At 42.2% G+C, this 26,485-nt stretch overlaps 1 protein-coding gene across 4 annotated transcripts in view; it reads left to right on the top strand.

The window, feature by feature from the left end:
* The window catches only part of LOC106571085 (signal-induced proliferation-associated 1-like protein 1), a 411,827-nt gene that overhangs the window by 280,428 nt on the left and 104,914 nt on the right, over positions 1–26,485 (top strand). For all 4 annotated transcript variants that reach the window (XR_001320847.2, XR_001320848.2, XM_014143753.2 and 1 more), the window contains exon 2: positions 14,211–14,249. The gene's annotated coding sequence lies outside the window, so the exon portion shown is untranslated. The remainder of the gene's footprint in view (positions 1–14,210; positions 14,250–26,485) is intronic.

Raw genomic sequence — 26,485 nt, 5'->3', positions numbered from 1 at the left:
CCGTAAACACACCAACCAGCTGGTCTGCGCATGCTCTGAGGATGCGGCTAGGGATGCCATCTTGGCCAGCATCCTTGCGAGGGTTAACACATTTAAATGTTTTACTCACGTCAGCCACGGAGAAGGAGAGGGAGGGGACACAGTCTTTGTTAGCGAGCCGCGACGGTGGCACTGTATTATCCTCAAAGCGGCAAAGAATGTGTTTAGTTTGTCTGGAGGCGTGACGTGGCTGTTTTTGTAGTCCGTGATTTCCTGTAGACCCTGCCACATGCGTCGTGTCTGAGCCGTTGAATTGCGACTCCACCTTGTCCTTGTTCCGGCGTTTCGCTTGTTTAATTGCCTTGTGGAGGGAATAACAACACTGTTTGTATTCAGCTATATTTCCAGACCTTTTTCTATGGTTAAATGCGGTAGATCGCGCTTTCAGTGTAGCGTAAATGCCGCCGTCCATCTGCGGTTTTTGGTTGGGGAAGGTTTTAATAGTCAGTGGGTTCAACGTCTTCAATGCACCTCTTTATAAACGTACTCACTGAGTCCGCATATGTTGTTCTCTGAGGCTGTCCGGAACATATTCCACTCCACGTGATCAAAACAATCTTGAAACGTGGCTTCTGATTGGTCAGACCAGCGTTGAATGGTTCTCATCACTGGTACATCCCGTTTGAGTTTCTGCCTATAAGACAGAACGAGCAAGATTGCGTCGTGGTCGGATTTGCTGAAGGGAGGGGGGACTTTGTATGCATTGCGGGGAAGTTAGAGTAGCAGTGGTCGAGAGTTTTAGCCTTGCGTGTCGTGCGATCAATATGCTGATAGACTTTAGGTAGCCTGAAAAGGCCTAGGCTGCAGCCCCTGGATAAACAGACTTGGTTAACTCACAGGAAGAGAAACCTCTATTTTTGCTTCCTTTCCATGTCCTTTTGAAATTGTTTTAATTAATTTTCATTAGTGTTAGGCCTATGTAAGCCTAAAGGTGTATCAGAATCAGCATTTTCCTTAATCGTCCTCAAAGTGCTCATTCTAAATGATTAAATCACCATGGTTACTGGACTACTATAACACTAATATCCTCATCAAAGTGTTGTTATGGTGACCCCCCTGGCTGAGAGCACTATTATAGCACTGTGTGTAAGTACTAATTATCAACCAGTTTGGCCTACTTACCAATCTAATGTTCTTTTGGACCACCAGATTGGCTAACCTGGTATTAAAGTCTCAAACTATTTAACCTCTTGGGGCTCGGGGGCAGTATTGAGACATTTTGAAAAAAATATGTGCCCATTTTTAACTGCCTCCTACACCAACTCAGAAGCTAGGATATGCATATTATTAACACATTCGGATAGAAAACACTCTGAATTTTCTAAAACAGTTTGAATGGTGTCTGTAAGTATAACAAAACTCATATTGCAGGCAAAAACCTGTGAAAAATAGATCCAAAAAAAATGTGAATTTTGTGACTGTACTATTTAGTGTCATTGTTTTATAGATACCATAGTGAGAAAGGATTCATTTCGCAACACCTACGGCTTCCACTAGATGTCAACGATCTTTATAAAGTTGTTTGAAGCGTCTATGATAAACAGAGAGCAAATTAGAATCCAAGGAAGTTGACATGTCATCACTTCATTTTTTTGCGGCTGCGCATAAATCTGAGAAGCGTGAGTTTGTCATCATTGTTTATCTAGACATAGGATAGGTTGTGTGAAAATATTACTGATGTTTAACGTTAAAAATGGACCAAAAGCTTAATGCTAAACAACATTTGACATGTTTGAACGGACGTAAATAGATTATTTACTAGGTTTTTTTAGCTTTTCGGCGTGATTTTACACTCCCCCACCACGTTTTGTGGGAGCATAATGAACGCTAAGTACTTGGTGTTATTTGGACATAAATTATGAACTTTGTCAAAAGAAACCACATTTGTTCCGGACCTGGGATGCCTTCCGGACCTGGGATGCCTGCCTTCTGATGGAGATAATCAAAGGTAAGGGGATATTTACAATGTTATTATCGATTTTAGATGATGCTAACTGTATAGCATAGCCTGTTGTTCTTAGCATAGCACCCCGTTTATTGCAAAATGTGATTTCCCAGTAAAGTTATTTTGAGATCTGGCCATTCGGTAGCAATTACGAGATGATAATATATTATTCTTTGAATGAGAATATTATAATTTACCAATGTTTTCGAATAGTAATTTTGTTATGTTCACCGGAAGCATTTCAGAGAAGAAAAAAATCTGAATTTCACGCTACTGTAAAATGCTGTTTTTGGATATAAATATGAACTTGATGGAACAAAAAATGCATGTATTGTATAACATAATGTCCTAGGAGTGTCATCTGATGGAGATTGACAAAAGTTAGTGCATAATTCTAGCTGGTTTCTGCTTTTGGTGACGCCTGACCTTGAATTGAAAATGGATGTTTGTACTTTTGTGGCTATGTACTGTCCTAACATAATCTAACTTTATGCTTTTGCCGTAAAGCCTCTTTGAAAATCGAACAATGTGGTTAGATTAAGGAGATGTTTATCATTTAAATTGTGTAAAATAGTTGATTGTTTGAGAAATTGAAATTATTAGATTTTTGATGTTTTGAATTTCCAGCCTTGTTAGCAATCCCGACTCGGGGTTCATTGCTAACCTGTAGCCCCAACAGGTTTTAAAGTCTAAAACTACATGTTCTTGTTTGTTTTGTTTTATATATTTATTTTATTTAAAAAAATTGAGAAAAAGTACAGTAATTGGTATTGTAGTGACTTTGAAATGGGCATTCAAATCCTCAAGGATGTTAGAAAGCAGAGCTCTGAATGTCCTATGGGACTGTCCACAGTCAAGCCAAGCATACTGTGAAATGAGGCGAGAAACTTGACAGGATGACTGAGTGTATTTAGAACCTGCTTCCCCTGTGTTTCTATTGGTCAAGCTCTCACAGACCACCGGTAAGGTGTTTTACGGAGTAAGAGTGGGGACACACGGTTAGGATGCTTGTGTGGTCCATTGTGGCCTATCTTGGTCTTAAAAACAATCAACATCCCCAGCTGTCTGGCTCTCCAGGTGTGTGTGTGTGTGTGTGTTCCTATTCTCCATCTCACACAAAACCATATCTGTTTCCAGAGGCAAATGGATGCTCCTGAAAACTGTCTGGGGAGGGGAGTCCGTGGGAGTTGGAAGACTCATCACATAGGCCCGTTGCACAGGGGAGACACCGTGGGTGTGTTTTAATATTATCCATATGGCTGTGGCTGCACGACTTCTTGCCAAGATCAGATTGACCATATTTGGTTATTTTAGCAACGTTCTCCTCGCTTCCCCCCCCCAGTCGTCAACGAATCGGTAGGCTGATATCGGCCGATTTTATATCGGTCATTCTCAGAAATATTTGTATCAATCTTTAAACCACCGATACATAGAATATTATATACGCTCATTTTTTAGGTTGTTCAATGGTTGCCTGAAGAGGGTGCTCTATGAGCTGTATATTGAACATCATTCAGCCCGAAGTCACGACGTCAGAGTGGGCATGGTGGTTTGACGGTGAGTAGCTTGCCAGCGACAGCATATTTAAATAAGTAAATAATCAAAAGTACACTAACCTCTCTGGGCTAGGCGGGACGAATTAGTTCCCACCTATGTAACAGCCACTTGAAGCCTGTGGCGCGATTTTCAAAACCTTAAAAATCCTATTACTTCAATTTCTCAAACATATGACTATTTTACAGCTATTTAAAGACAAGACTCTCGTTAATCTAACCACACTGTCCGATTTCAAAAAGGCTTTACAACGAAAGCAAAACATTAGATTATGTCAGCAGAGTACCAAGCCAGAAATAATCAGACACCCATTTTTCAAGCTAGCATATAATGTCACCAAAACCCAGAAGACAGCTAAATGCAGCACTCACCTTTGATGATCTTCATCAGATGACAACCCTAGGACATTATGTTATACAATACATGCATGTTTTGTTCAATCAAGTTCATATTTATATCAAAAACCAGCTTTTTACATTAGCATGTGACGTTCAGAACTAGCATACCCCCTGCAAACTTCCGGGGAATTCGCTAACATTTTACTAAATTACTCACGATAAACGTTAACAAAAAGCATAACAATTATTTTAAGAATTATAGATACAGACCTCCTCTATGCACTCGATATGTCCGATTTTAAAATAGCTTTTGATGAAAGCACATTTTGCAATATTCTAAGTACATAGCCCAGGCATCACGGGCTAGCTATTTAGACACCCGGCAAGTTTAGCACTCACCATAATCATATTTACTATTATAAAAGTTTGATTACCTTTTGTTGTCTTCGTCAGAATGCACTCCCAGGACTGCTACTTCAATAACAAATGTTGGTTTGGTCCAAAATAATCCATCGTTATATCCGAATAGCGGCGTTTTGTTCGTGCGTTCCAGACACTATCCGAAATGGTAAAGAAGGGTCGTGCGCATGGCGCAATTCGTGACAAAAAAATTCTAAATATTCCATTACCGTACTTCGAAGCATGTCAACCGCTGTTTAAAATCAATTTTTACGCCATTTTTCTCGTAGAAAAGCGATAATATTCCGACAGGGAATCTCCTTTTCGGCAAACAGAGGAAAAAATCACAAAGGCGGGGGCGGTCGGGTCACGCGCCTAAGCCCAGAGTCCCTTGATCGGCCACTTGAGAAAGGCGATAATGTGTTTCAGCCTGGGGCTGGGATGACGACATTCAGGTTTTTCCCGGGCTCTGAGCGCCTAAACGTAGGAAGTGTCACGTTAGAGCAGAGATCCTTAGTAAAAGATAGAGATGGAAAAGAAGTTCAAGAAATGGTCAGACAGGCCACTTCCTGTAAAGGAATCTCTCAGGTTTTGACCTGCCATTTGAGTTCTGTTATACTCACAGACACCATTCAAACAGTTTTAGAAACTTTAGGGTGTTTTCTATCCATATGTAATAAGTATATGCATATTCTAGTTACTGGGTAGGAGTGGTAACCAGATTAAATCGGGTATGTTTTTTATCCAGCCGTGTCAATACTGCCCCCTAGCCCTAACAGGCTAAGCAAGCAGCCCTGTCCTCGTCACTTGGTTAACGTTAGCTGGCTGGTTAACGTTAGCTGGCTGGTTAACGTTAGCTGGCTGGTTAACGTTAGCTGGCTGGTTAACGTTAGCTGGCTAGCTAACCAGTAATAGTAATGTAATTAGGCTTTATCATGCCAGCAAAAGTAGTTAGCCTAGCTAGCTGGCCGGCTGTCCTAGTTATGTTCGCACACTGGACTGGTGCCAAGTCAATGCATCCCTGTCCTCGTCACTTGGTTAACATTCGCTGGCTGGTTAACGTTAGCTGGCTATAATAAACTCAAAATGGGGGAATGTTTACTCGTTGCTCAGGAGATAAATGGGAAGTCAAATACTGGATCAAGAAAAAGGTAATTAGCAGGTCCTGTGTGTATATTATGTTAGATTACAATAGAATTGTTCTGACCGTTTGGAACAATGTAAACAACACTAAATTAATTATAAGGTGAGTATTGTAATGTTTTATTATTATAATTTTTTTATTAATAATTTGTAAATCCTTTATTACAGCAAAAACTAAAAACATTCCTGAATGTAATTTTCCGAAATGTAACGTTTTATTTATTTACTGTTTATGCTATATTTAAGGGTCGCTTTATTTTTAATGCAGGAAAAAGCACATTGTGTTATAAAATAATATTGTTTTTAGTGTTGCACCATTGTTCTTATATACATTTTACATTTTAGTCATTTAGCAGACGCTCTTATCCAGAGCGACTTACAGTAGTGAATGCATACATTTAATTTCATGCATTTAAAAAAAAAATATATATATTTATTTTTTTGTACTGGCCTCCCGTGGGAATCGAACCCACAACCCTGGCGTTGCACACACCATGCTGGCGTTGCAAACACCATGCTCTACCAACTGAGCCACAGGGAAGGCTAACATAACATAACCATATACAATTTCAGTAGCACATGTCTTAGTGATGGACTGTCCCATCCCCACGTCCTCCACAATGGATTAGTCCACTCAGACGGGCATGAATCAGACAGGCATGAATCAGACAGGTGTCTTGTACACCCTGAAAATATTTTTTTTGCTAGTGCTCTACTAAAGAAATCTCGGTCGACCAACAGCCTATCTACCAACAATCGACCAGTTGACTAAATGGGGTCAGCCCTAAATGTTGTATTTCTTGTAGACAAAATTAATGCCAATTTTGTTTTTTTGAGCTAGCCCCCAATTGACCCCCATACACTCATTGAAGGAGAGCTCTCCTTGTCCAAGAATCACCCAGAATGCACTGCGCGGTCCATTGACGAAGCATGGGAAAACATATACATTTGAATTGAGTTTCCCATCTCCTCAAAAGTATCTCTGAACAAGCTCTCCTTGTGAGGTTGCCATAAACTGTTTTGTTTACGCGACCTTTGACTGACTGTTGTAAAGCATTGTAGTGAATCTACTCAGAGGTCGACCGATTTTATGATTTGTCAACACCGATACCGATTATTGGAGGACCAAAAAAAGCCGATAGCAATTAATCGGCCACATTTTTATTTTTTATATACAGTTGAAGTCGGAAGTTTACATACACTTAGGTTGGAGTCATTAAAACTCATTTTTCAACCACTCCACAAATTTCTTGTTAACAAACTATAGTTTTGGCAAGTCGGTTAGGACATCTACTTTGTGCATGACACAAGTCATTTTTCCAATAATTGTTTACAGACAGATTATTTCACTTATAGTTCACTGTATCACAATTCCCGGGGGCCAGAAGTTTACATATACAAAGTTGACTGTGCTTTTAAACAGCTTGGAAAATTCCAAAAAATGATGTCATGGCTTTAGAAGCTTCAGATAGGCTAATTGACATCATTTGAGTCAATTGGAGGTGTACCTGTGGATGTATTTCAAGGCCTACCTTCAGACTCAGTGCCTCTTTGCTTGACATCATAGGAAAATCAAAAGTTATCAGCCAAGACCAATTTCCAAATGCCTGAAGGTACCATGTTAATCTGTACAAACAATAGTACGCAAGTATAAACACCATGGGACCACGCAGCCGTCATACGACTCAGGAAGGAGACGCGTTCTGTCTCCTAGAGATTAATTTACTTTGGTGCGAAAGGTGCAAACCAATCCCAGAACAACAGCAAAGGACCTTGCGAAGATGCTTGAGGAAATGGGTACAAAAGTATCAACATCCACAGTAAAACAAGTCCTATATCGACATAACCTGAAAGGCCACTCATCAAGGAAGAAGCCACTGCTCCAAAACTGCCATAAAAAAGCCAGACTACGGTTTGCAACTGCACATGGGGACAAAGATCGTACTTTTTGGAGAAATGTTCTCTGGTCTGATAAAACAAGCCGAAGAACACCATCCCAACCGTGAAGCACGGGGGTGGCAGCATCATGTTCTGGGCTGCTTTTCTGCAGGAGGGACTGGTGCTCTTCACAAAATAGATGGCATTATGAGGAAGGAAAATTATGTGGATATATTGAAGCAACATCTCAAGACATCAGTCAGGAAGTTAAAGCTTGGTCGCAAATGGGTCTGGACAATGACCCCAAGTATACTTCCAAAGTTGTGGCAAAATGGCTTAAGGACAAAGTCAAGATATTGGAGTGGCCATCACAAAGCCCTGACCTCAATCCTATAGAACATTTGTGGTCAGAAATGAAAAAGCGTGTGCGTGCAAGGAGGCCTACAAACCTGACTCAGTTACACCAGCTCTGTCAGGGGGAATGGGCCAAAATTCACCCAACTTATTGTGGGAAGCTTGTGGAAGGCTACCCAAAATGTTTGAACCAAGTTAAAGAATTAAGGCAATGCTACCAAATACTAATTGAGTGTATGTTAACTTCTGACCCACTGGGAATGTGATGAAAGAAATAAAAGCTGAAATCATTCTCTACACTTTTATTCTGACATTTCACATTCTTGAAATATAGTGGTGATCCTAACTGACCTAAGACGGGGACTTTTTACTAGGATTAAATGTCAGGAATTGTGAAACTGAGTTTAAATGTATTTGGCTAAGTTGTATGTAAACTTCTGACTTCAACTGTATATATTTGTAATGATGACATTTACAACAATACTGAATGAACACTTTTATTTTAACTTAATATAATACATAAATAAAATCAATTTAGTCTCAAATAAATAATGAAACATGTTCAATTTGGTTTAAATAATGCAAAAACACAGTGTTGGAGAAGAAAGTAAAAGTGCAATATGTGCCATTTAAAAACGCTAACATTTAAGTTTCTTGCTCATAACATATGAAAGCTGGTGGTTCCTTTTAACATGAGCCTTCAATATTCCCAGGTAAGAAGTTTTAGGTTGTAGTTATTGTAGGAATTATAGGACTATTTCTCTCTATACCATTTGTATTTCATATACCTTTGACTATTGGATGTTCTTATAGGCACTATAGTATTGCCAGCCTATTCTCGGGAGTTGATAGGCTTGAAGTCATAAACAGCGCAATGCTTGAAGCACAGCAACGAGCTGCTGGCAAACGCAGGAAAGTGCTGTTTGAATGAATGCTTACGAGCCTGCTGCTGCCTACCACCGCTCAGACTGCTCTATCAAATATCAAATCATAGACTTAATTATAATATAATAAACATACAGAAATACAAGCCGTAGGTCATTAATATGGTCAAATCCGTAAACTATAATTTTGAAAACAAAACGTTTATTCTTTCAGGGAAATACGGAACCGTTCCGTATTTTATCGAACGTGTGGCATCCCTAAGTCTAAATATTGCTCTTACATTGTACAACCTTCAATGTTATGTCATAATTATATAAAAATCTGGCAAATTGATTATGGTCTTTGTTAGAAAGAAATGGTCTTCACACAGTTCAACGAGCCAGGTGGCCCAAACTGCTGCATATACCCTGACTGCTTGCACAGAACGTGACACAATTTCCCTAATTAAAATAAATTCATGTTAGCAGGCGATGTTAACTAAATATGCAGGTTTCAAAAAATATGCTTGTGTATTGATTTTAAAGGCATTGATGTTTATGGTTCGGTGTACATTGGTGTAACAACAGTGATTTTTATTTTTTCGCGAATGTGCTTGTTAATTCATCACCCGTTTGGTGATGTAGGCTGTTATTCGATGATAAATTAACATGCACCGCATTGACTATATGCAACGCACGACACGCTAGTTAACTACGCATGGTTGATGATATTACTAGTTTAACTAGTGATTATGTTAAGATTGATTTTTATAAGATACGTTTAATGCTAGCTAGTAACTTACTTTGGCTTCTTGCTGCACTCGCATAACAGGTGGTCAGCCTGCCACGCAGTCTCCTCGTGGAGTGCAATGTAATCGGCCATAATGGCGTCCGAAAATGCCGTTTACCGATTTGTTATGAAAACTTGAAATCGGCCATGCCGATTTAATCGGTCGACCTCTATACTCAATACAAAGTGGTGAAGTTATGAGCTGCATGTTACAGGATTTCACTGAGGTGGGAAAAAGTACCCAATTGTCATACTTGAGCGAAAGTAAAGATACCTTAATAGAAAATGACTCGCGTGAAAGTCACCCAGTAAAAGTAAAAAAGTATTTGGTTTTAAATATACTTAAGTATCAAAAGTAAAAGTGTAAATAATTTCAATATGCTTATATTAAGCAAACCAAATGGCACAATTTTCTTTTCACATTTTTTATTTACGAATAGGCAGGGGCACACACAACACTCAGACATAATTTACAAACAAAGCATTCGTGTTTAGTGAGTCCGCCAGATCAGATGCAGTAGGGATGACCAGGGATGTTCTCTTGATAAGTGTGTGAATTAGACCATTTTCCTGTCCTGCTAAACATTCAAAATGTAACAAGTACTTTTGGGTGTCAGGGAAAATGTATGGAGTAGAAAGTACATTTTATTTTCTTTAGGAATGTAGTGAAGTAGAACTTGTCAAAAATATAAATACTAAAGTACAGATACCCCCAAAAAACGACTTAAGTAGTACTTTTAAGTATTTTTACTTAATTACTTTACACCACTGATTTCAGTGTATAGTTTGATCTTGTGAAAAGTGCAGTTTCAGATTTACATTTCCGTAAAGAACGTACCTAAGAAGGTAGACTAAACAAGTCTTTGTATTTATAGCGCATATAGTTGCTTTTTGGTGGTTATCAATGTTAATTTTAATATTTAGGAATCATAAATTAGAGTAAATCAAATCAAATTTATTTATATAGCCCTTCGTACATCAGCTGATATCTCAAAGTGCTGTACAGAAACCCAGCCTAAAACCCCAAACAGAAAGCAAAGCATGTGAAAGAAGCACGGTGGCTAGGAAAAGCTCCCTAGAAAGGCCAAAAACCTAGGAAGAAACCTAGAGAGGAACCAGGCTATGAGGGGTGGCCAGTCCTCTTCTGGCTGTGCAGGGTGGATATTATAACAGAACATGGTGAAGATGTTAAAATGTTCATAAATGACCAGCATGGTCAAATAATAATAATCATAGTAGTTGTCGAGGGTGCAACAGCACGTCCGGTGAACAGGTCAGGGTTCCATAGCCGCAGGCAGAACAGTTGAAACTGGAGCAGCAGCACGGCCAGGTGGACTGGGGACAGCAAGGAGTCATCATACCAGGTAGTCCTGAGGCATGGTCCTAGGGCTCAGGTCCTCCGAGAAGAAGAAAGAGAGAATTAGAGAGAGCATATTTAAATTCACACAGGACACCGGATAAGACAAGAGAAATACTCCAGATGTAACAGACTGACCCTAGCCCCCGACACATAAACTACTGCAGCATAAATACTGGAGGCTGAGACAGGAGGGATCAGAAGACACTGTGGCCCCATCTGATGATACCCCGGACAGGGCCAAACAGGCAGGATATAACCCCACCCACTTTGCCAAAGCACAGCCCCCACACCACTAGAGGGATGTCTCCAACCACCAACTTACCGTCCTAAGACAAGGCCGAGTATAGCCCACAACGATCTCCGCCATGGCACAACCCAAGGGGGGGCGCCAACCCAGACAGGAAGACCACGTCAGTGACTCAACCCACTCAAGTGACGCACCCCTCCCATGGACGGCATGGAAGAACACCAGTAAGCCAGTGACTCAGCCCCTGTAAAAGGGTTAGAGGCAGAGAATCCCAGTGGAAAGAGGGGAACCGGCAAGGCAGAGACAGCAAGGGCGGTTCGTTGCTCCAGCCTTTCCGTTCACCTTCACACTCCTGGGCCAGACTATACTTAATCATAGGACCTACTGAAGAGATAAGTCTTCAGTAAAGACTTAAAGGTTGAGACTGAGTCTGCGTCTCTCACATTGGTAGGCAGGCCATTCCATAAAAATGGAGCTCTATAGGAGAAAGCCCTACCTCCAGCCGTTTGCTTAGAAATTCTAGGGACAATCAGGAGGCCTGCGTCTTGTGACCGTAGCGTACGTGTAGGTATGTACGGCAGGACCAAATCGGAAAGATAGGTAGGAGCAAGCCCATGTAATGCTTTGTAGGTTAGCAGTAAAACCTTGAAATCAGCCCTTGCCTTAACAGGAAGCCAGTGTAGGGAGGCTAGCACTGGAGTAATATGATAAAATTTTTTGGTTCTAGTCAGGATTCTAGCAGCCGTATTTAGCACTAACTGAAGTTTGTTTAGTGCTTTATCCGGGTAGCCAGAAAGTAGAGCATTGCAGTAGTCCAGCCTAGAAGTAACAAAAGCATGTATTAATTTTTCTGCGTCATTTTTGGACAGAAAGTTTGATTTTTGCAATGTTACGTAGATCGAAAAAAGCTGTCCTTGAAACATTCTTTATGTTCTTCAAAAGAGAGATCAGGGTCCAGAGTAACGCCGAGGTCCTTCACAGTTTTATTTGAGACGACTGTACAACCATCCAGATTAATTGTCAGATTCAACAGAAGATCTCTTTGTTTCTTGGGACCTAGAACAAGCATCTCTGTTTTGTCCGAGTTTAAAAGTAGAAAGTTTGCAGCCATCCACTTCTTTATTTCTGAAACACAGGCTTCTAGCGAGGGCAATTTTGGTGCTTGAAATTGAAATGTACAGCTGTGTGTCGTCCGCATAGCAGTGAAATTTAACATTATGTTTTCGAATGACATCCCCAAGAGGTAAAATATATAGTGAAAACAATAGTGGTCCTAAAACGGAACCTTGAGGAACACCGAAATTTACAATTGATTTGTCAGAGGACAAACCATTCACAGAGACAAACTGATATCTTTCCGACAGATAAGATCTAAACCAGGCCAGAACTTGTCCATGTAGACCAATTTGGGTTTCCAATCTCTCCAAAAGAATGTGGTGATCGATGGTATCAAAAGCGGCACTAAGATCTAGGAGCACGAGGACAGATGCAGAGCCTCGGTCTGACGTCATTAAAAGGTCATTTACCACCTTCACAAGTGCAGTCTCAGTGTTATGATGGGGTCTAAAACCAGACTGAAGCGTTTCGTATACATCGTTTGTCTTTAGGAAGGCAGTGAGTTGCTGTGCAACAGCTTTTTCAATTTTTTTGAGAGGAATGGAAGATTCGATATAGGCCGATAATTTTTTATAATTTCTGGGTCAAGATTTGGCTTTTTCAAGAGAGGCTTTATTACTGCCACTTTTTTAGTGAGCTTGGTACACATCCGGTGGATAGGGAGCCGTTTATTATGTTCAACATAGGAGGGCCAAGCACAGGAAGCAGCTCTTTCAGTAGTTTAGTTGGAATAGGGTCCAGTATGCAGCTTGAGGGTTTGGAGGCCATGATTATTTTCATCATTGTGTCAAGAGATATAGTACTAAAACACTTTAGTATCTCCCTTGATTCTAGGTCCTGGCAGAGTTGTATAGACTCAAGACAATGGAGCTTTGGAGGAATACCCAGATTTAAAGAGGAGTCCGTAATTTGCTTTCTAATGATCATGATCTTTTCCTCAAAGAAGTTCATAAATGTATTACTGCTGAAGTGAAAGCCATCCTCCATTTGCGAAGGCTGCTTTTTAGTTAGCTTTGCGACAGTATCAAAAAGAAATTTCGGATTGTTCTTATTTTCCTCAATTAAGTTGGAAAAATAGGATGATCGAGCAGCAGTGAGGGCTCTTCGATACTGCACGGTACTGTCTTTCCAAGCTAGTCGGAAGACTTCCAGTTTGGTGTGGCACCATTTCCGTTCCAATTTTCTGGAAGCTTGCTTCAGAGCTTGTGTATTTTCTGTATAGCAGGGAGCTAGTTTCTTATGACAGATGTTTTTAATTTTTAGGGGTGCAACTGCATCTAGGGTATTGCGCAAGGTTAAATTGAGTTCCTGGGTTAGGTGGTTAACTGATTTTTGTCCTCTGACGTCCTTGGGTAGGCAGAGGGAGTCTGGAAGGGCATCAAGGAATCTTTGGGTTGTCTGAAAATTTATAGCACGACTTTTAATGCTCCTTGGTTGGGGTCTGAGCAGATTATTTGTTGCGATTGCAAACGCAATAAAATGGTGGTCCGATAATCCAGGATTATGAGGAAAAACATTAAGATCCACAACATTTATTCCATGGGACAAAACTAGGTCCAGGGTATGACTGTGGCAGTGAGTAGGTCCAGAGACATGTTGGACAAAACCCACTGAGTCGATGATGGCTCCGAAAGCCTTTTGGAGTGGGTCTGTGGACTTTTCCATGTGAATGTTAAAGTCACCAAAAATTAGAATATTATCTGCTATGACTACAAGATCCGATAGGAACTCAGTGAGGAACACTGCATATCGCCCAGGAGGCCTGTAAACAGTAGCTATAAAAAGTGAGTGAGTAGGCTGCATAGATTTCATGACTAGAAGCTCAAAAGACGAAAACGTCATTGTTTTTTTTTTTTGTAAATTGAAATTTGCTATCGTAAATGAGTACAGTATCTGTTAATCCTTTGGAGCACAATTTGTTAATGAAACGGTCGGTTTATCATTTCACCTCTAAAATACCATATATTGGTAGATATATTGGTGACTTGCCTCCCTAAAATCGCTATCAGACCCAAAAATCCCATATCGGTCAGCCTCTTATTTTTGGATGTGTTATTTCATTAATCTCTTTTAGTTCTGCCCTGTCAGCCAAGTTTACTCTCAAAGGGGTAATGTGAAGTTCCCATGATTATATTCTTATAGTTCCTGTTTTGGTCCAAAAATGTTCCTCCTTTTTTCTTTCAGATTATCCTGAGACTGACACACAGGACAGGACAGGAGCCTGTAAGTACTAGACAAACGTTGCCTTAACGTTGCTTTAAGTGTCAATTTCTTTCACTGACTGTTAATAAACTGTGCTTTTCTGCAGTGTTTCAAATTCTCTTTTGACTTCTAGCACTGGGTTGGTTGTCAAGGATACTGCTGTTCTTTTCTAGCAGTGTAGTTGAAAAGAGCTTCTATTCTTATCTTAGACCAGTGGGATGTTATGTGAAGTCAATTTTGTCTTTTTTATTAGAAGATGTACCCTTTGCCAACCACTGTCCCCCTGGTTGCTGATGCAACCTCAGTCAACATTAACCCGTGAAGCTGATTTCCCCATACCAACCACTGGCCCCCTGGTTACTGTTGCAACCTGACAACATTAACCCGTGAAGCTGATTTCCCCATACCAACCAATGGCCCCCTGGTTACTGTTGCAACCTCAGTCAACATTAACCCTTGAAGCTGATTTCCCCATACCAACCACTGGCCCCCTGGTTACTGTTGCAACCTCAGTCAACATTAACCCTTGAAGCTGATTTCCCCATACCAACCGCTGGCGAAATCCCCTCGCAATGATCTCAAAGTTTGTTTCTAATACACAATGCAATTAAACACAGACTACTCCTCGCTAATCAGGAAACTATTGGGTATGTTGTGGTGGACTGTCATTACAATTACAATAACGGGAATCTGGTCAAATTATGGTTGTAGTGTATCTAGCCACTGAATGTCTCTGAATTCACTGTCAGCATGCAGTCAAAGCTACGACAACATTTGGAGCTAACTAGTGCTCTCAAATCGTATCCTGATGTCGACAGCAGATGTGAGTTTTATTCATAACATTGCTAACATAGCTAGCTAACATTTTGAGAAAACAAGTTATATTAAGTGGCTAGCTAGATAGCGTTAGCAGCGTTTGGTGTTCAGTGAGACTGAGCTAGCTAACCAGCTGCGCTAGCAAACGATGTAACAAAGTGTAATTTAGGAATGAAAAAAATGTTCCAATGGGCTCTGCATTTCATTAACCAAAGTAGCAAGTACCCCTGGTGACCTGTTTAAATTATTTAGCCATTAAAAAAAAAAAAAAAAAAAATTGGACGAGGAGTTCTTCAATGAGTCGGACGCGAGGGATATATTGCAGACACCCGACCAGGCCCCAATCCCCGTGATTCACTGGACAAGTAATCTGAGATTTCGAGGCACAAGATCCGGGTGCCTTGCGGGGGTCAGGTGACGAGTGGCTAATCTGCCCTTGCCTTCCGTTCTGCTAGCAAACGTTCAATCGCTGGAAAATAAATGGGACAAGCTGAAAGCACATATGTCCTACCAACGGGACATTAAAAACTGTAATATCTTACGTTTCACCAAGTCGTTGCTGAACGACGACATTAAGAACACACAGCTTGCGGGTTATACAAGACAGAGCAGCAGCCTCTGGTAATACATGGGGCGGGGGCCTATGCATTTATGTAAACAGCTGGTGCACGATATCTAAGGAAGTCTCAAAGTTTTGCTCGCCTGAGGTAGAGTATCTCATGATAAACTGTAGATGAGCTGTAGATCAGTATTTTTTTGTAGCAGTCTACATACCATCACAGACCGAGGCTGGCACTAAAACTGCACTCAATGAGCTGTATTCCGCCATAAGCAAACAGGAAAACGCTCATCCAGAGGCGGCGCTCCTGGTGGCCAGTGACTTTAATGCAGGGAAACTTAAATCAGTTTAACCTAATTTCTATCAGCATGTTAAACGTGCAACCAGAGGGGAAACAATTCTAGACCACCTTTACTCCACACACAGAGACGCATACAAAGCTCGCCTTCCATTTGGCAAATCTGACCATAACGCTATCCTCCTGATTCCTGCTTACAAGCAAAATTAAAGCAGGAATCACCAGTGACTCGATCAATAAAAAGGTGGTCAGATGAAACAGATGCTAAGCTACAGGACTGTTTTGCTAGCACAGACTGGAATATGTTCCGGGATCCCTCCGATGGCATTGAGGAGTACACCATCAGTCACTGGCTTTATCAATAAGTGCATCGAGGACGTCACCCCCACAGTGACTGTACATACATACCCCAACCAGAAGCCATGGTTCTCATCGATGGGGCAGTAGTGGAGAAGGTTGAGAGCTTCAAGTTCTTTGGCTTCTACATCACCAACAAACTAACATGGTCCATGCACATCAAGATAGTCGTGAGGAGGGCACGACAAAACCTATTCACCCTCAGGAGACTGAAAAGATTTGTTATGGGTCCTCAGATCCTCAAAGGGTTTTACGGCTGCACCATCGAGAGCATCCCAACGGGTTGCATCACTGCCTGGTATGGCAATTGCTTGGCCTCAGACCGCAAGGCACTACAGAGGGTAGTGCGTACGGCCCAGTACATCACTGGGGCCAAGCTTCCTGCCATCCAGGACCTCTATACCAGGCGGTGTCAGAGGAAGGCCCTAAAAATTCTGACTACAGTCACCCTAGTCATAGACTGTTCTCTCTGCTACCGCACTGCAAGCGGTACCGGAGCACCACGTCTAGGTCCAAGAGGCTTCTAAACAGCTTCTACCCCCAAGCCATAAGACTCCTGAACAGCTAATCAAATGGCTACCCAGACTATTTGCACCCCCCCTACACTGCTGCTACTCTGTTATTATCTATGCATAGCCACTTCATTAACCCTACCTGCATGTACATAATTACCTCAATTACCTCAACACTGGTGCCCCCGCACATGACACATTGACTCTGAACCGGTACCCGCTGTATATAGCCCCACTATTGTTATTTTACTGCTGTCCCTTTAATTATTTGTTTATCTTATCTTTTACTTTTTTTGGTATTTTCTTAACTGCATTGTTAGTTGAGGGCTCGTAAGCATTTCATTGTAAGGTCTACCTGTTGTATTCGGCGAATGTGACAAATAAAATTTGATTTGATGTGGAAGCGGTAAATAGGCGGATGCGGTGGATTGAGACACATCCCATGCTTAACTGACAGAATTTTAGGGAGATTTAAATTTTCTTTTAAAAAATGATACTAATTAGATTTCCGCGGGGGCGTGGACATCGACCTTAGATGGTTAAAGAAAACTCAGTTTTTGCCATATACCTCACTGGCTTTTATGCGTTTTTTTTTTTTTAAACGTGCACTTGTTCAAGGTGTCGGACTCGACGACAGTTGCTATCCATTGGACCGCTGCGATTGGTTGCCCAAAATTCTGGGGCGGGGCTTAGATAAGGGTCAAATGTGTCTGTGGATTTGATCAAATCCACTAATAATTGTACAAAATATAGTACAGCTATTGAGATCTTTTTCTGTCTCCCTAAAAGGCTGTATCAGTCAGATGTCCTCTCTCCCTCCCTCCCTCAACCACTTCAGCAGAGCTCATTACCTTTACCTTCAGACTCATGGGCCTTTTTGTCTTTCAATGACAATTATTTTTTTATGGGAGGAAAGTAGTGAGTAGGCGACCCTCATTTTCTCTCAGGGTAGAATAGCACATAGTGTTCTAGAAAACGCTTTCACTCTCCCCTTCCTCTCCTCCATCGTTGCTGGCACTGTGGTCTCGGAAATCTGCTATCGTTCTCCTCCTACTCACCCTCCCACATTCACACAAACAGTTGTACTGTAAAGTGGAGAGGGAGAGAGCAGGTGAAATGGGCTGGGAATTGCCAGGGACCTCACAATGTTATCACGATACTTGGGTGAGGATACGTAATGTATTGTGATTCTCACGTTTCGATACTGCGATTTTGATGTTCCAAACATTATTTCTCAGCAGACGAGAAAGTTAGTTTTGATCAGTCAGGGTAATAAAAGTGCTGAAAACACGTTGGCCTACACCCATCAGTAGTACTGGTATAGACCTACACCAGACCTACACCCGTCGGTAGTACTGTATAGACCTACACCCGTCGGTAGTATTGTATAGACCTACACAGTCAGGCGCACCAGCTGTTCTGGATGACTGTGTGGTAGCCGACGTGAGCAAGACCTTTTAAACAGATCAACATTCACAAAGCCGCTGGGCCAGACGGATTTCCAGGACGTGTACTCAAAGCATGCACGGACCAACTGGCAAGTGTCTTCACTGACATTTTCAACCTCTCCCTGTCTGAGTCTGTAATACCTACATGTATCAAACAGACCACCATGTTACCTTCCCTTCCTTGGGCACAGGGACTCTGCCTAAATGATTACCACTCCGTAGCACTCACGTCGGTAGCCATGAAGTGCTTTGAAAGGCTGGTCATGGCTCACATCAACACAATTATCCCAGAAATCCAAGACTCACTCCAATTCGCATACCGCCCCGACAGATGACGCAATCTCAATCGCACTCAACACTGCCCTTTCTCACCTGGACAAAAGGAACACCTATGTGAGAATGCTATTCATTGACTACAGCTCAGCATTCAACACCATAGTGCCCACGTAGCTCATCACTAAGCTAAGGACCCTGGGACTAAACACCTCCCTCTGCAACCGGAACCTGGACTTCCTGACGGGCCGCCCCCAGGCGGTAAGGATAGGCAACGACACGTTTGCCACACTGGAGCCCCTCAGGGGTGTGTACTTAGTCCCCTCCTGTACTCGCTGTTCACCCATAACTGCATGGCCAAACACGACTCCAACACCTTTAAGTTTGCTGGCGTCACAACAGTAGTAGGCCTGATCACCGACAACAATGAGACAGCCTATAGGGAGGAGGTCAGAGAACTGGCAGTGTGGTGCCAGGACAACAACCTCTCCCTCAATGTGAGCGAGACAAAGGAGCTGATCGTGGACTACACCAAAAGGCGGGCTGAACACGCCCTCATTAACATCGACGGGGCTGTAGTGGAGCGGGTCGAAAGTTTCAAGTTCCTTGGTGTCCACATCACCAACGATGGTCCAAACATACCAAAACAGTTGTGAAGAGGGCACGACAAAACCTTTTCCCCCTCAGGAGACTGAAAAGATTTGGCATGAGTCCTCAGATCCTCAAAAGGTTCTACAGCTGCACCATCGAGAGCATCCTGACCGGTTGCATCACCGCCTGGTATGGCATCTACTCGGCATCTGACCGTAAGGCACTACAGAGGGTAGTGCGTACTGCCCAGTACATCACTGGGGCCAAGCTTCCTGCTATCCAGGACCTATATACCAGGCAGTGTCAGAGGAAAGCTCATAAAATTGTCAGAGACTCCAGTCACCCAAGTCATAGACTGTTTTCTCTCTACCGCACAGCAAGCTGGTACCAGAGTGCCAAGTCTTGGACCACAAGGCTCCTTAACAGCTTCTACCCCCAAGCCATAAGACTGCTGAACAATTAATCAAATAGCCACTGGACTATTTACATTGACCCCCCCCCCCCCATTTGGTTTTATACTGTTGATACTCGCTGTTTATAATCTATGCATAGTCACTTTACCCCTACCTACATGTACAAATGTACCTCTAACCTGTACCCCCTGTAGATAGCCTTGTTATTGTTATGGTGTTACTTTTTATTATTTAAAAAAAGTCTTTCTTGAGTTTATTTGGTAAATATTTTCTTAACTCTTCTTGAACTGCACTGTTGGTTAAGGGCTGGTAAGTAAGCGCTTCACTGTAATTTCTACACTTGTTGTATTCGGCCCATGTGACTAAAAAAAGTTTGATTTTGATTTGTATAGACTCATGTGGGATGCCAGTCAGTGGGATGCCAGTCAGTGATCCTAGTAGCCAGCCTGTAGTGTCACACTGTCTGTCAAGTGCTGTATAGTATGTGGAGGAATGCTGTAGAGGCCTACTTCCTGTCGATTCTGTCCCAGACACAGTAACCTATTGTTCTCTGACACTTTGTTTGGGACAACCTTTTTTTAATTTTTTATTTTTTTTAAACATGGTCTGCAGCTGTTACAGAGGACCCCCTTTGGCTAACATCACGTGCCTGAGCCAAAAACTCACCCACCTAGTGTAGCGTTTCCCAGATCTCCTTCAACACCTTTAACCTCTTCAGATAAAGACTGTCATGGCAGCATATGGTCCAGTTATTTATCCACATGGCTGGTACAGGGTTATAGCAGTGTAATGTACCCTAGTTCAGACTTGATCCACTGTTATGAGTGTATTGTCGTTCTAGGAAAGCTTGTAGTTCTCCAGTTGTTTGCTCTGCAGTCAAGAGCTGCCCTTATATTCTGGCCTTGATACAGTGTTACAGGAGGAGTGTATTGTGCTTCTCCGTGATGTTGAGGTCATGATACAGTGTTCTGTGTGTATTCTAGTTGTTGTGTAGTGAGAATGTGCCTGAGGACTCTAGATGTCTGTGTCCTTTCTCATTCCTCCCAGATGAGACGAGAGGTCGCTGTTGACTGACCCCTAGCTATGCTGACTGACTCTCTCTCTCGTTCTCTCGCGCTCTCTCTCTCAATATCTCTGTATTTTTCTCTATGGCAATGCTCTCTATCTTCCTGTATATCTCGCTCTACCGCCCTATCTGCGCTCCTTCCACTCCCACACTCTTTCACATGGAGTGAAGAGTCATTACTTTGTGCACCCCCTCCCTCTCTGCCACTCTCTCTCTCTCTCTCTCTCTCTCTCTCTCTCTTTCACTCTCTCTCACACTTTCTCTTCACTCACAATCTGTACCAATCTGTCTGTGGACACATTCGTTTTCACCCAGCACCCGACACCCCCACTAATTTCCATCTGCTCTGGAGGCCTTGGTCTGCAACGGCTGGAGGCCTTGGTCTGCAACGGCTGGAGGCCTTGGTCTGCAACGGCTGGAGGCCTTGGTCTGCAACGGCTGGAGGCCTTGGACAGGAACCAAAATGTATTAACTTTGACTCTGAAACTGAAAGCAGTAGACCTCAGCTTGACCTTATTGTAGTAAATGGTCTACCATAAGATGCTCTTGAAAAGTGACCAAGGACTTTGCATCTCTTTATAGTGCATATCATCCTTTATAAATAGCATTTCTGTTATGTTTGAAAACCCACCCCACTGAGGTTGGCCCTCTTGTCTATTCTGAACAACCTGTCCCTTTTCAAACTTCCTTAACCTGGGAGAGGATACAGGAAGTGGACCAGAGGTGGCTTTAGTGTGTTTCCTGTCCGGTGTTGACAGATCTGACAGTGTTAACCCACTCTGACCCGCCCCTCGCTCTCAGGAGAGGAAGATATGCTGTTGGCCAGACTTTACTGGTTGGTCGACCTCAAAGCCAGAGCTCTTCTATAATTCATACAAAGTTAGCAAACGTTCATTCCGTATTGGCTCCAAACATTCCAGAACAAAAATATTCTAATCTGTATTCTGACCAAAATTTCATTGTCTTGGAAGTTGGAACTTTTGGTGCAAATATGGTGGACATTGAAAAGCTAGGTTACATCTTCTGACTGAGTTTGCATTTCTATGACCCTGGTCAGGAATGAGAAAAGGAGCAGCTGGCTTCAACATAGCAGATCCTACCATACAGACTCGCCTAACTACTGAATACGGTCTACCATACAGACTCACCTAACTACTGAATACGGTCTACCATACAGACTCGCCTAACTACTGAATACAAGTCTACCATACAGACTCGCCTAACTACTGAATACGGTCTACCATACACACTCGCCTAACTACTGAATACCGTCTACCATACACACTCGCCTAACTACTGAATACCGTCTACCATACAGACTCGCCTAACTACTGAATACAAATCTACCATACAGACTCGCCTAACTACTGAATACGGTCTACCATACACACTCGCCTAACTACTGAATACGGTCTACCATACACACTCGCCTAACTACTGAATACGGTCTACCATACACACTCGCCTAACTACTGAATACGGTCTACCATACACACTCGCCTAACTACTGAATACCGTCTACCATACACACTCGCCTAACTACTGAATACCGTCTACCATACACACTCGCCTAACTACTGAATACAAATCTACCATACAGACTCGCCTAACTACTGAATACGGTCTACCATACAGACTCGCCTAACTACTGAATACAAATCTACCATACACACTCGCCTAACTACTGAATACGGTCTACCATACACACTCGCCTAACTACTGAATACGGTCTACCATACACACTCGCCTAACTACTGAATACGGTCTACCATACACACTCGCCTAACTACTGAATACGGTCTACCATACACACTCGCCTAACTACTGAATACGGTCTACCATACACACTCGCCTAACTGCTGAATACCGTCTACCATACACACTCGCCTAACTGCTGAATACCGTCTACCATACACACTCGCCTAACTGCTGAATACCGTCTACCATACACACTCGCCTAACTGCTGAATACCGTCTACCATACACACTCGCCTAACTGCTGAATACCGTCTACCATACACACTCGCCTAACTGCTGAATACCGTCTACCATACACAACCTTAGCCTTGTATAGAACTGGGTCGATTGGCCATCTGTACATAGGCTGGCATAAGTTCAACCCCCCTTAGAGCACAGCTGGCTCCTACAGTCAATTGCTGACCATACAACCTTTCCTCTCAGCACAGCAGGACAGTCCAGAGAGGAAAGGTGTAGGAAGGAGAAGGATTTCTCCTGACAGGACAATCACTGCTCTATGCTGTTACGGGCTAAAGCCAACACTACAAATAGACTTCTCATTCCTGCAGAAAGACGGTAAGGCACAGACCAACCATAACCAGGGTGCGAGAGAGGGAGAGACCCCCCCCCGTGACTGACCCAAACTTAAGGAAATCCTTGACTATGTACAGACTCAGTGAGCATAGCCTTGCTATTGAGAGAGGCCTCGATAGGCAGACCTGGCTCTCAAGAGAAGACAGGCTATGTTCACATTGCCCACAAAATGAGGTGGAAACTGAGCTGCACTTCCTAACCTTCTGCCAAATGTATGACCATATTAGAGACACATATTTCCCTCAGACTACACAGATCCACAAAGAATTCGAAAACAAACCCAATTTTGGATAAACTCCCATATCTACTGGGTGAAATACCACAGTGTGCCATCACAGCAGCAATATTTGTGACCTGTTGCCACAAGAAAAGGGCAACCAGTGAAGAACAAACACCATTGTAAATACAACCCATATTTATGATTATTTATTTTCCTTTTTGTACTTTAACCATTTGTACATTGTTACAACACTGTATATAGACATAATGACATTTGTAATGTCTATATTTTTTTGAAACTTCTGAATGTAATGTTTACTGTTCATTTTTGTTTATTTCACTTTTGTATATTATCTACTTCACTTGCTTTGGCAATGTTAACATATGTTTCCCATGCTAATAAAGGCCCTTGAATTGAATTGAGAGAGAGATGAGCGCAACCCCTTACCGTGAGAATGTTTTGTCTGTTGACACGTTTTGAGAGATGTAACTGATGTAGGAATGTTTTGAGATCCTAGAGTCAGTTATCACCATCTGTCATCACTGTATCATGAAAAAGATGTCGGAGGGAGAGTCCCAAATGGGAAGCTATTGACTACATAGTGCACTATTACCCTATGGGCCCTGGTCAAAAGTAGTGTACTGTGTAGGGAATAGGGTGCCATAGGGCTCTGGTCAAAAGTTGTGTAGGGAATAGGGTGCCATAGGGCTCTGGTCAAAAGTAGTGTACTATATATTGAATAGGGTGCCATTGGGCTCTGGTCAAAAGTAGTGTACAATATAGGGAATAGGGTGCCATTTGGTGACGCAGGCGAACACGGAGGCATCGCGACATGCATTCACACGCAGGCAGACATGGTATGAGAGGAATCGCTCCTCAAGTCTTTCCGTCCCACTCCTCTTCACTGGCACCACAGTTGCACCGTCAGTGCTGCACGGATACAGGGTAGATCACACACTATGGCCAAACAGAGCCACATAGACGCCATTTTGGAGATCCAGGCAATAGTTCCTATACCCTGTTTCTTTGTTTCTCTCTCTCTCTCGCTCTCCCTCTCCCTCCATCTCTAAATAGTGATTAAAGGGTCATGCTTAAGATTTGAGGTGAAATACACTGTACAAAACATTTTATTTGTATTATTATTTTTATTTAACCTTTTTATTTAACTAGGAAAGTCAGTTAAGAACAAATGTTTATTTACAATGCCGGCCTACCAAAAGGCCTCCTCCAGGGACGGGTGCCTGGGATAAAAAAGAAATAATAAATACAATATAAATAAATATATATATTTTTTAAATAACATGTAAATATAGGACAAAACACACATCACAACACTACATAAAGAGAGACCTAAGACGACAACATAGCAAGGTAGCAACATGACAACAACATGGAGAACATTATGCTCTTTCCATGACACAGACTGACCAGGTGAATCCAGGTTAAAGCTATGATATTTTATTGATTTCTCTTGTTAAATCCACTTCAATCAGTGTAGATGAAGGGGAGGAGACAAGTTAAAGTAGGATTATTATTTTTTTTTAAAGCCTTGAGACATTGTATGTGAGCCATTGAGAGGGTGAATGGGCAAGACAAAAGATTGAAGTGCCTTTGAACGGGGTATGGTATTGTAGTTAGTGCCAGGTGCACTGGTTTGAGTCTGTCAAGAACTGCACCGCTGCTGGGTTTTTCACGTTCAACAGTTTTCCCGTGTGTATCAAGAATGTGGGAAGCATTGGAGTCAACATGGGCCAGCATCCTTGTGGAATGCTTTCGACACCTTGTAGAGTCCCATGCCCTGACGAATTGAGGCTGTTCTAAGGACAAAAAGTTGGAGCTGCACCTCCATATTCGGAAGGTGTTCTTAATGTTTTGTCCACTCCGTTTATGTAAGTCATGTGCATTGTAATGAGTTGTTCTGCAGTAGTACATGTGTTGATATGCTGTAGTTAGGGATCCATCTATATGACATTTCTGGCCGATACCGGTATCCAATATTCTCTTTGCCAAAAAAAAACCAATACCGATCACCGTTATTTAAAATTTTAGCGGCTTTTTAAAGCATTCTAGTACAGTTAAATATAGTTGAAACACACGTGTGCACACACACACTGACCCAAAAAGTTATTTTGTTGGCATTTACATATGTCCCCATTACCAGTAAAACATCATCAAAATCAAAAATCATTTGTTCAGTCGTTTCATTCTCAACCAGGATTTCATCATAAAAGTCAAGCAGTGAAGTTTCAGCTCTGTCTGTCCGTGGCTTCTTCCTCGGTTTCACCTAAACCCTATTTCTTGTCTGCATCGAAGTAGCGGTCCTTGTACCTAGCGTCGAGCATGGTGGCGACACAGTAAAGAGGCTCAGAGAGAATGTCACCGAATCACTTGTTCACAGCCTCTTGTAGAGTACTTTTGGAAGTTAACCCCACTGTCTGTGTGGGCAGATTTGTTGAGCAGGTGTTTCAATACCATGACAGAGGGTATCACGTCTGCTACAGACACCGTTGATAAGCTTATTTCTCCAGTCAGTTGTTCGAATGGCGCTAGGAGTGTGTTCATGTTTCCAAGTTTCAAACATGTTCTCAAACGCCATTGAAATGTCTGCAGCGGTATGAGAACCAGCACGTTCTTGAGCATGCAATACGGCTTTCCTCAGTACGAAATCCTCGTCGACCCACTGTGCTGTCAGACTCAGCATGCTCATGGGGGCTGATGTCGCTGGTCCAAATGTCAGTCGTGAAGCTAATAGCAGTAACGCCCATAGCAAGTAGCTCATGTATGTGTGTTTCAGCAATACTGTGTAACTCCGGTAGGGCAACATCTGAAAAATAGCGCCTACTTGGTAGTGTGTACCGATGCTTGAGGTGCTCGACCAGTTGGCAAAAGCCAACATCATCCACGACAGAGACCGGTTGATTGTCAAGGTCAATGAATTCCATTATCGTGGCGTTTAATGGATTTCGCCTTTTGAGTCGTCTCGCTGAAATGTTCTTACTCTTTCAAATGACTGCTGGACTTGAACTTGTTTAGTTGTTGGAAGTGTGCACTTAGTATTTTTCTGCTGTTCTGTGTAGCGCTGTATTTTTCGTGCCGTCATTACGTCATCTACCTATGTTATATAGGTATGGACCTCATCTACCTACGTTGTATAGGTATGCATGTTATATAGGTATGGACCTCATCTACCTATGTTGTATAGGTATGCATGTTATATAGGTATGGACCTCATCTACCTACGTTGTATAGGTATGCATGTTATATAGGTATGGACCTCATCTACCTACGTTGTATAGGTATGCATGTTATATAGGTATGGACCTCATCCACCTACGTTGTATAGGTATGCATGTTATATAGGTATGGACTTCAT

This window comes from Salmo salar, chromosome ssa15, assembly GCF_905237065.1.
Source record: "Salmo salar chromosome ssa15, Ssal_v3.1, whole genome shotgun sequence".
NCBI lineage: Eukaryota > Metazoa > Chordata > Actinopteri > Salmoniformes > Salmonidae > Salmo > Salmo salar.
The sequence above is the reverse complement of the archived record's forward strand: the minus strand, read 5'-3'. Positions and strand labels throughout refer to the sequence as shown.